Below are 11678 nucleotides of genomic sequence, written 5' to 3'. Positions count from 1 at the left end.
AAGGAAAAGAGGACATTCTGGACTATGGTTTGGGAAAAGATTGGGGGGAAGCCTGGTGGGTGACTGTGATGGGAGGAGAGAAAATGGCAAGAAGTGGGGTAGGATGAAAGCACATATATGATTAATCAGGAAGGCCTATCACGGTACCCCGACGTCAGAGAGTAAAAATGGATTTGGAAGGAAGAAATACTTAGGTTTTTTATGATATTGTGTTGGTTTAATATTTTATAAGGTATGAATTAGAAGTAATAGGAGCAGCAGTTTTATGGAACTAAGAGAAAGAAAAGGTTATAAGAAGCTAAAATTTGCAATATGAGGTTATATTTTTTTGGTTAGAAGTAATATGATATAAGATTTTGAGATAAAGACTAAGAAGGTTAGTGAATGTATAGTTGCAATAATTAGAAATGTTACTAAAGTAAATCAGAACTGAACGCAGGAGAGAGGGCGGGGGAAGTCCCCATAATAAGATTTGGAACAAGAGTATAAAAAAACAGTTGGTGTGTTCCTGTATGTAAGGTATGTATTTGTTTTCTTTTATTTAGTCGATGTTGTTTGTAATATTTGTTTTTTTAAAAAAAATGTTGTTATTATTTGTTGTTGTTTTGTTTGGTTGCATTTGTTCTTTTTTGATGTGGAAAACCAATAAATTTTTGTTTTTTTAAAAAAAGAGAGTAATCTTAGTCTCCTCCGGTATTTTACGCAGTCCATTTTCCTCCAAAAACTGTTGGATTATGTCATTATCCTGTTTTTCTTCTTTGTAGAATTGTTTATAGAATTTCTGAAAACATTTTCTGATCTCCTTTAGGTTCTCAATGTTCTTTCCTTCTTCAATTAAGTTAATAATAGTATTTTGTTTCTGACGTTTTTTCAATTGCCAAGCCAGTAACGTTCCACACTTATTTGCAGATTCAAAGGTTTTTTGTTTCATTGTTTTTATTTTCCATTCAGTTTCCTGATTTATCAAATTAGAAAACTGTGTCTGTAATACTTTTATTTCTTTTTGTATCTGTTGGTCCTTTGGCTTGCACCTCAATTTTTTCTCCTTTTCTTTAATTTTTGTCAGAATTTCTTCTTTTTTGCATTTTGCTCTTTCCTTCTAATTGCATTTTGATGAATCAAAAAACCTCCCATTACAGCTTTGCCTGCATCCCAAATCACCCTTTTTTCCATTGTTGTGTTTAGATTGATTTCAAAATAGTCTTTCAGGGTTTTGGGGAAATTCTCAATGATTTTCTCATTTCTTAATAGTGTATCATTCATCCTCCATCTGAACGAACCTTGAGGAGTCAGTCTCAGTTCCAATTGTACTGCATTGTGATCCGAACAAATTTTTGGATCAATCTGTACTTTTACAATTCTTGGTGCCAAATCTTTTGTAATCCATATATAGTCCTGTCTGCTCCATGCCAATATTGCCTCTGAAAAGAAAGTTGACTCCCTTTCCAGAGGATTTTGCTGTCTATTAAGTCCAGGTTGTCCACCATATCAAAAAATGTCTTAGGCAGTCTTCCTTCATTGGAGAACTTAGTCCTTTGTGACCTATCCATTAATGTGGAGACAACTCCATTCAAGTCTTCCATGCAGACTATTTTGTAATCCATATAGTCTAATAAGATGTCATGGATTTTTTTGTAGAAGTCCACTCTTGTGTCATTTGGTGTGTAAATTCCCAGTATTAAAAGTTTTTCTCCTTGCACATTTATTTCTATTGCAACATATCTTCCTTCATTGTCTTTAAAAAGTATTTTTGGATTGTACTTCTCCTTAGTGTATATCACCACTCCTCTCTTTTTGACTCTATCTGATGAAAAAAATTCTTGTCCTAATCTTTTGTTTTGCAACACTCTTCTATGTGTTCTTATTACATGTGTCTCCCCTAGGCAGATTACATCCAAATTCTGTTTAATCAATATATGATTCACCTGGTTCCTCTTAGCCTTCAAATTTAAACCTCTCACATTCCATGTCAAAAGTTTCAACGCCATCTTTAATCTTCTATTGGTATTGGTGCTGTAGATCCCAACAGGTCCTCCTTGTCTTGTCCAGTCTTGGGTGATGCTCCTGATGGTGTTGTTCCCAGTCTTGCCAGCTGTTGTTCCTGTTGCTTCCTCTCGTCAAAATCCTCTGGATACGTGTCAAGGAATTTTTGTTTGTCCTCAACCGATCTTATTCTCACCTTCCGATCTATGTACGTAAAAGAGAGGCCTTGTGGAAATTCCCAGCGGAAAAAGATTCCTTTCTTCTTAAGTGCTGAGGTTACGTCGATATATCTTCTCCTGAGGTCGAGGAGGAGTTGTGGAATGTCTTTAAATAGTATTATCGGATGCTTTTCGATTTCCAAATTCTTGGCATAGTGCAAAGCCAAAATCTTAACTCTTTCTTGCCTATTCCGAAAAACAATCATGCAGTCATTCACTGTTTTTCTCTTCTTGCTTTTGCCTCCAAATCTGTATGCCTTGACTACTGTATCTCCCAACTCCCCCTCGTCCAAGTCCCAAAATTCTGCAAATTGCTTAATTAAAAAAGTATTTAGGTCTTCTTTCTCCAATTCTGGTAATCCTCTTATTCTCAGGTTGGCCTCTCTGTCCCGGAGTTCTAACATAGCAATCAAGATCTGAAGACTTTCCTGTTGTCTTTCCACCTCTTTCAATTTAACATTTTCTAGAGTATTTACATGTACTTGCACTTCTGTCAGTTGTTCTTGTGTCTGTTTAATCTCACCTTTCATCAGACCAACTTCTTTCCCCAATCTGTCAAGACTTTCAGTGTTCTCTCTAACATTCTGTGAGTTCTGCTTCAATGTCTCGGTGTTAGCGTTGACACTTGCTGTCAAAACTGCCAATTGAGCCAGTATTTGTTCATCAATTGATTTCATAGAGCCTTTCCTTTGGTCTCTTTTTGGTCTCACAGCCTGTGCTGGTGTTGTTTTGTCATCATCCATAACACAATAGTCCAGCTCAAGGTCACACAGCTGCTGATAATTCCAGGCTCTATGATTTCCAATAGCTCCCAAATAGCTCCCAGAGAGGCAAAGAAAACAAGTAAATGTCAGTAGTTACCGCTAGAGGGACCTTGCCAGTAACTTTGTAATCAGCCAATACGCTAAAAAGTGTCGCTTTTTCACCAGTCAGACAAGTTCAAAAAGATTTGTAATCCTTCAAATACAGTCCATTACTTCTGTTGCTCTTTTAGAAACCTCCAAAGTCCTAAAGGGCTTCCTCAGGCTTCAAAGTAGCAGTTTAAGACAAGTCGGAAACAATTTATAAAGCAGTTCACTTAGGCCATTACGTCACAATGGCTGTCCGCAGACTGACCCGGATTCCGCATTCCAGAGGGCGTGTGGGGTTTCCTCTTCCAATTAATCCTTTTAACAGCAAATAAAGTCAATATTCTTCCCCCCCCCCACTAGGTTTTACCCTACAGGGGACTTGCACTCTCAAAATTCTGAGCTTTAAAAAGCAGTTCACGGCTGTACTTTTCCGTTCCGTTACAATAGTCCTGCTGCAATAGGGGAAGACGGACTTCCTTTTTTCGCCTCCCTCCGTACCAAATCGTTCCTTTTGGAATTTTTAAAGATTTCCGTTACTTACAGAGTCCTGATTTTCCAAATCGACTTCAAAGGAAAAGCAAAACGCTCTTTTTCCGCCAGCTGTAACTGCTTCACATTGTTGGGATCCGAGCGCCCACGCCCACGCAAATGGATCCGAGCGCCCACGCCTTCCACCTCACCCACTCTCGGCAGCTCTTAATAGAGCTTACCGGGGGGGTGAAGGAGGCACAAAGGGCACCAGCCGGATCTCCACGTCCGCAGAACGCTCAATCTGCGGTTTAAATGGGGCCGTATCACAGTTACGGAACCCCAAAGTCCCGGCAACGTCGGAGCCTCCCAGAGCTGGGAAGGATCCCTGCCGATCGGGAATGGCGCCTCACCGGAAGTCCCAGAAATGATAGCATCAATAGTATTTTCACCATCCACAGGCGTATAGCTGGCCTCATCCCCCGCTTCCCCATGGGGTTTAAATGGAAAACCTATTACGAGAAAGCCTCTCCTCTTCCTGGAGGGAAGTGGTTGTGAGCAGGAATCGTTTCCTGTGCTTGCAGAGGGATGTGGCATCACTGGAGTCCTGGGTCCACATCATGCACCCCGGTCAGCCAATCCGACTGGCTGGGGGAGTGGTTTAGCAGTTTTAAAATGGCTGTGGGCCCACAAGCTCTTCCTTGTTGTTCTGGCTCCCTCCCTCCCTCCCTACCTCCCTCTAGATTTCGCTTCTGCACCTGATCTTGCTATGGACCTCGGCTGGTCGCCTTGGTTGTCCAAGGGGCCTGGTAGGAATTTTTTTCCACTTGGCAGATTGGCACCAGCCACTTGGTTTTTCACCTACCTCATAGCAAATCGTCACAACTTTGTAAGGTATGGCGGTTAGGCGTTGTGTTGGAGGGGAGGTTGTGGCCATCACCTACCCCTCCCATTGAAGGGTGTTCCATTAAAGGAATCTGGCAACCATGGGTCCTGTCCGATGCCCAGGTGGTGGCTAGGGCCATGGCATTACCCTCCGGTGACTCTAGGGGAAAGCTTCCAGTTGATTTGCATCAACAAGCTCCCCCTACATATTGTTAACCCTTGTGTGACTCCCTGCAGAGCGGGCAGGAGTCAAGTATAGTTGGTTCGGATCCAACGCCTAAGTCAATACTACTCACATTCTGAAACCAATGAAGTTGTGGCCTTTTTCAGCCCGTTAACATAAAATACTTGTCTCCATGAGTCTTATTTCATCACAAAGCGAGGCGCGGGACCTCGACTCACAAATCATGTTTTTTTGGATAGAGCAGTTGGGACAGAACTGGGCAGGCTATGTTAAGACTCACTCTTCATCCTTTTCTTCCTGGACTTTGCCCATGATGGCATATCACTGAAGCAATGAAGAGCATGACAGCCACTTTCCCCAGCATTGCTCTAGTAATAGGATTAATATCCCTCATGGGGGTAACCCAAGAAACAAGGTCCAGGTCCGGTCCAGAATCCAAATGTTCAGCGAGGAGTCAGTCCGACAGAGCCAAGGCAGGACACAGGGCAGGAAACCAGGCAAGGACAGGTACAAGATCTCAGGCAGGATCTGGCATACAGCAATGTTGCTCCCGCAACCTGGGGTGGGGTCCAACAGCCTTTTATCTTTGTCGAGGCAACGGCCGGTCCTGATCCCCTGGCGACTCACCTCCCTGTTTCACCTGAAGGCGAGCACTCCTCCTGCAAGTACTCAGGTCTCTCTTTCTCTCAGACCTGAGTCTCTACAGCTCTGAGTCGCCGATGGGTTACTAGACCCAGGGATTGCCTCAGCCTCCCCTGACCAAACGAGTAGTGTAACAGCTGTAAGTGATGGCCCAGCTGAAGGCAACGAGGTAATCTCTGCATCTGGAGCCAGGGCAGGCTCAGGCCCCTGACTCGGCCCAGCTGGTGTTTGTTGCAGGGGAATCTGTGCAAACTGGGACTCTTCAGGATCAGGCCCCAGACCTGGTTCAGATTATGTCTGAGGCAGGGGATCTGGTGCAGACTGAGACTCCTCTGGTTCCGAGTCTGAGCCTGAGTGCCAGGCCATCACACCTCAGTATCAAACAGTGCTGAAAATTTGCACCCTTGTGTTCTTTGATCATTTGATCTGAGCAAGATTGATTATTCCTCCTTGTCAGTTGACTTGTTTAAGAATCAATGTTTTGCCACCATTACTGAATCCCGTTATTTATAGTTTTAGGAACAAAGATATCCAAGAAGCCATGTTAAAAATACCAAACAGAATTCGAAATCTCTTAGCATGATTGCTTGCATTGTGTCTCATACACATCACAATTCCTGTGCATTGTATAAGAATACAAGTATCAGTGAAAATAGCATAAAAATACATTACAGTATACTACATAATAGTGCTCTGCAAATAGATGTCTTTGGGGCAAATTTGCATATAAAATGATTATAGTTTCACACACGATGCCTGATGAGTTTTCATTAGAACACACACACACACACACAGAGAGAGAGAGAGAGAGAGAGATGTGGAAATGTGAGGAACAGGATTTAATACTGAGAAACTGAAAGAAAATGGAATTGACACATTCACCCTTTCTACCCCCAGCCTGCTGAGGGAGAGGCATGAGGAAAAGGCATGAGGAAGAGCACATACACAATGGAGATGTCATAGGAGGAGTTTGGGGGTGTCACCTAAGGAGCCCAGGGCAGGAACATTTCCTTAAATGGAATGGATGTCCCATCTGTGGGAGAGGTTTTTCCTTTTTTGGTTCATGAGACTGTGCCTGAAGGTTAATCTTTAACTACTATGAAAAATGATCAATAAAAGGGAGCCTGCGGGCGCTGCTCGTGGTTGCCTTCCTGTTAAAACCATCCTGCTTGTCACGTCATTCTTTTTGCCAGTGCAACAGGGAGAGGCAGAATTGCTGGTCCGGATTAGTCAGTCACAAGTGGACCAAAGGGGTAAGGGGGCCCTGCTTAATTTGCCCGCAATGGAGCATGGCGGTCCCTGCCCTGCAAAAGACGCCAGGAGGTATTTACAGATTAGGCCTCCGGGGGGTTTCCCATTCTTGATTCATGAGGATGGAAACCCTTTAGCAAGGCATCAATTCACTAGAGTTATGTGGAAGGCTATCGCGACCTGTGGTTTGCCAGCATTGGAGTTTGCTGCCCATTCTTTCAGGATTGGTGCCACTACAATGGCAGTTCATTGGGGCCTTTCAGTGGACAGGATAAAAAACTTGAGCCAGTGGAGGTCCAATGCCTATAAGAGATACATCCGTAAAAGCAAGTAGCATGTTGTCCACCTCCTAACATGTTTTGTCTTTTCCTTTGTTTCAGTGCTGATAGAGTTGCACGTGTGGATCACGGATCACAGGATTGTGCACTGGGCCGGCGTGCGAGCAGTGGAGTCTGGCTTGGGGCGCCAGCTCGGCCTACTTGCTCAAGTCAAGGTTTCCGGGGTGTCCAGACGCAGGATGTGCTGGAAAGAATTTTTACCACTGGTGAAGGCTCAGGTGGCCACTTGGAGCCCGCCTTCTGCGTTGGTTGTGCAGCTGGGTGAAAATGACTTGCCATTCCTGAAGGGCATGGACTTGAGGACTTGCATTAAGAAGGACTTGGAGGAGCTGGTGGCAGCACTCTCAGATACCACAATATTTTGGTCGCAGTTCCTGGTGTGTCAGGTTTGGCACAAAAGTTCATGCCCAGCTGCCACCAACAGAACCAGGAAGCATGTTGACCCTGAGGTGTCAAACAAGGTGTTGGCGCTGGGTGGCAGAGTGTTACGCCAGCCAGGTATTACCTTCAGTGATGGAGCCCTGTTTCGGACTGATGGTGTGCACCTTTCCGATGGAGGAAATGATGTGTGGATGGACAAGATTGTTAGAGGTTTGAGGGATTGGTTACAGGTGTGAGGGTATTGGCAGCGAGCGTGGGGCTCGTGTGGTGGTTAGGCATTGGCTTATTGTGGCAGAAGAAGGTACCTGCCCCTCCAGGTACAAGGGTATTCCAGCAAAGGAAACTGCGGGTCTGGATATCGTCCGAAGTCTGCTTGCTGCCAGGACCCAGCAGGAACCCCGGGGTGAGCATCAGTTAGTTGCCATCGACGGAGCTCCTTCGTTTGGTTTTTTACCCTTCCAGACATCCAGCAAGGTGGGCAGGAATCAGCTATAGTTATTTCCAATGACTAAGCCAATACCACTCACACTGCTGTAATCAATAAAGTTGTTTCCTAAATTTTTGCCCATTAAACTTAAACTAAAATCCTGTGTCAGTGTGTATTTATTTATCCTTGGGGGTGCGCTGGGGTCTTGACACGCAACTGGGATTAAATGGAAACCTGAAGATAACTTCCTTTTGAGTTCCTAGCAGAACTGGCCATTACTGGATTATCCTTCGTAAGCAGCAGTGTGAGTGAGCAGAGCTCAGGTGTATGCCAGCACCCCATTATGCTGTCTGCTACTGGTTGATGTCTAAGTTTGAGCAGGCCATGTACCTGTCAATCATCTGATCTTTTAATTTAAATTATTATCAGTTTGGCTGTGAGAGTTTCCAAGAGAGAACAGAATGACACAACTAAAGAAAGCCTTTCAGGTGCAGACTTCTTAACTCCTGCTAAGCAGCAGTGATGCAACTGAGTGGAGGTCAGTTGAGAGCCACGGCACTACCATGATGTCTGCTACTGCCATTGGGTGCACTCAATTCCCCAACCTTCGTACATAAGCTCTAATGCACATGATGGAAGAGCACACTTCATATGAAGAGGAACCTAAGCTCCTTAAGCTGAACACTTATGGAATCTCAAAGTAGACATTCATGATCAGAACGAATTTGCCAGTGTTGCAAACAGATGAGGTGGGGGGGGAGGACAATAAAAATAGTTCTGATGTTGGGGACATCCGGCGTGCACAGCGGGAGAATGGCGGACCGTAACATCTGTGCCATCCATCACGAGTTAATTTGGCGGCTGCGATGGGAGTGAGCAGCCCCCCTTACCTCCCTGGGATGACGGGGAGAGCTGCCTCGCCTGCGGATGCCCCTCAACCCAGTTTGATCCTTTGGGACTGAGTGGGGGGGGGCCTGGGCGCATAGGGCTCGTGGAGGATCGGAGCTCCTCAAAGCCGGCCCCGTTCGTGCACGACTCCCAGAACTGGAAATATAAATTTGGCTAAACGTTTTGGGCATGCCTCGGACAAAGGAGTGGGAAGAATGTTGCTAACAGATTCAGCCCTGAGCTGTTAAGAATGAAAATTGGAAGAAGATATGGACTTTATACTGGTATGTGAAAGAGGGAGAGGAAGGGGGGGAGCTCTGGACCCTATGTTTGTTTTGCCTCAATATTTTACTTAACACGGGCGAACCCCCCCCCCCAGAAAATCCACTTTCAAAGGGAAATAGCAAGCAGACTTTAAAGACTGAGAGTGAGTTAGTTAGAATTGGATGTTACATCAACAAACTGTATGGACTTGAAACAAAATTTAGAATGATTTAATAGTAATGGAGGACTTCTGGCTGGTAATGACGCAGCAAAGATTGATTGCTGAGGAGAGCCCGTGAAGCTGAACACCACTTCAAAGGGAGAAGCCAGCCTTGGTGGACGATTGAAGTTCGGCTTGTAATAGAAGGAGAAGATGGCGGTGGCCGGAATGTGGCATTTGGAATGAGAGTGACCTTATCCATACAGAGACATTATTCATTATAATCGCGTCTGCTTGCTGGCATATATCAGAAGCTGTGAAAGTATTAGGACTGTGAATGCAACTGAAAGAGAGGTGAAGATCGCTCCGGAGTCCGAGACATGGGAAGTCCAAAAAATTGTAAAAATTTGGCATAATTGGAATTGTTTTAATTGGGAATTGTATAATTAATTTGGATTTTAATTTGATTGGTAATTGGAGATATGTATTGGAAAATCAATAAATATGATTTTAAAAAAAATAGTTCTGATGTTATATGAAATTTAGGTATGCACTACAAGGAAAAAAATGAAAAAGTATCCTTGCATACTAGAAGTCAATTAATTTTTGGAGCCTTTTTCATCTTCTTTGTACAGTGGTACCTCGGGTTACAGACGCTTCAGGTTACATTCTCTGCTAACCCAGAAATAACGCTTCAGGTTAAGAACTTTGCTTCAGGATAAGAACAGAAATTGTGCTCTGCCGGTGCAGTGGGAGTGAGAGGTCCCATTAGCTAAAGTGGTGCTTCAGGTTAAAAACAGTTTCAGGTTAAGGGCAGACCTCTGGAACGAATTAAGTACGTAATGAGAAGTACCACTGTACAATATTGTGCCTCAAGGGGCATCCTTCAGCAAATATGAATTAATTTAAACGGCACCAAAATGGGGAGAGCTCAGATTTCCCTGGAGCAAAGATTCTCAAGAGATTTTGCAATGGCATCTTTTTTTCCATATGTGAGAACAATGAAATCCCTGAACTGGGGAATGTAACATGCTGATATTATATTGGTTTGCGTGTTTTGGATTTCTGTTGTCCATGAAACATTGCCACTTCTTTTCTTTTACACATTGTGTACATTTCAGTGGCAGAAATGAATGAATGAGACAACCTTGGCATACAAGGATTGGGTGGAAATACTCTGATGCGATATCACCCTTCTCCTGATTGTCTTGCTTTATACATATTTTGAGGAGCAACTGGGGTAGAACTGGGCTAGCCACCTTGAGTCTTTCTCCTGCTCATCTCCCTTTGTGTCCTTCGCTTTCAGGATTGAAAGGCTCTTATATTCTTATGCATATTAAAAGAACTAGGACAACATTTGTTTTGCACAGCATCGTGGGACTGGTATGTTCTCCCAAGAGAGACCCCGAAATAGCACAGGAAAGGAGGATGACATCACCTCCTTCACCTCCTCCTGGCAACCCATGTACCTTCAAATAAATATCACCATCAAGCACATTGGCACTCTAATCTTCTGAGAGAAACAGAGGTGAGCATAATTCTTCTTGATCATCTGAAAGAAAGAGAAGGGATTCAAGGATGCTCAAGATTTCAATTCTGAAAAGATTGTGAAATGACTCATGCAGCAGTTGGTTTAATGTTGAGATGAACATAATATCATAAAGTGTTTTTTGTTTTGTTTTAAATCCTTTCTTTTATCTGTAGGATAAACCTTGGAAACCTTGGAAAAACTGCACAGAGAAATATTTCACCTGGAATATGGACAACTGACATTTGCTTCCCAAAAAATGTGATAGTGGATTGAGTTAAGTGCTCCCATGATTCTCTCTAGTTCACAGCAACAATGATGGTAGGCAGATACTCTGGGATTCTATGGCTTTTCTGACAATAGGAAGCTTTTAATGATTCAGTGTGCAGTCTTCATCTTCTCAGCTCATTAGATTTGCATTTGACACATAATAATTGGGAGATGCTTTCATCAGGGTTATCTTTTCCATTTAAAAAAAATGAAATGAATTATAATACTCTATATGGTAATACAATCACTAGAATAAAAATTACTTATCCAAATGGAATTAAAGGAAGTCTATCCCTTGTCTTCTTGTCTTTTTTTAATAGGGTAGAACTTAATATGATTTTGCCTGCACATTGAGAAGTATAGCAATCTTTTGGTGTTTCCGTGGGCCATGGTTCTAGAAATACAGTCGTACCTCCGGTTACGAACGGAATCAGTGTGCAGTCTTCATCTTCTCTGCTCATTGGATATGAAATTTCAGATCAACTTTCTAGAATGGTGGTTTCCTTTACCCTATTTAGCTATTTCAATGTGGTCTCTCCCTCTCCCTCTCCCTCTCCCTCTCCCTCTCCCTCTCCCTCTCCCTCTCTTCCAAATGTTACATGTTTCATAAAATGATTTATGTACATGTGATGGCACACTGGGAGATTTCTGTAAAAACTTTACCATTAACATCATGTGGGAAATAGCTTAGAAAGTATGTGTATGCACCCAGTCTGTGTTGTCTTTGAGCCAGGATAAATAATATTAGCTGAAAATATGTGAGTGCACATATAGACTTTATATCATATCAGGATGAAAGCACACATCAACAATTGATAGTTTACATACTTGGTTCTTGATTTGGATAGATGTGTAGTTGTGAACTAGTGCAATATCTGAGATGATCTTTTTGTAAAAATAGAATGTTCAAAAATTTATAAGCTCCACTAACTCAAAACTA

This window comes from Lacerta agilis, chromosome 14 (genome assembly GCF_009819535.1).
Source record: "Lacerta agilis isolate rLacAgi1 chromosome 14, rLacAgi1.pri, whole genome shotgun sequence".
Classification (NCBI taxonomy): domain Eukaryota; kingdom Metazoa; phylum Chordata; class Lepidosauria; order Squamata; family Lacertidae; genus Lacerta; species Lacerta agilis.
This window is presented reverse-complemented; position numbering follows the sequence as displayed.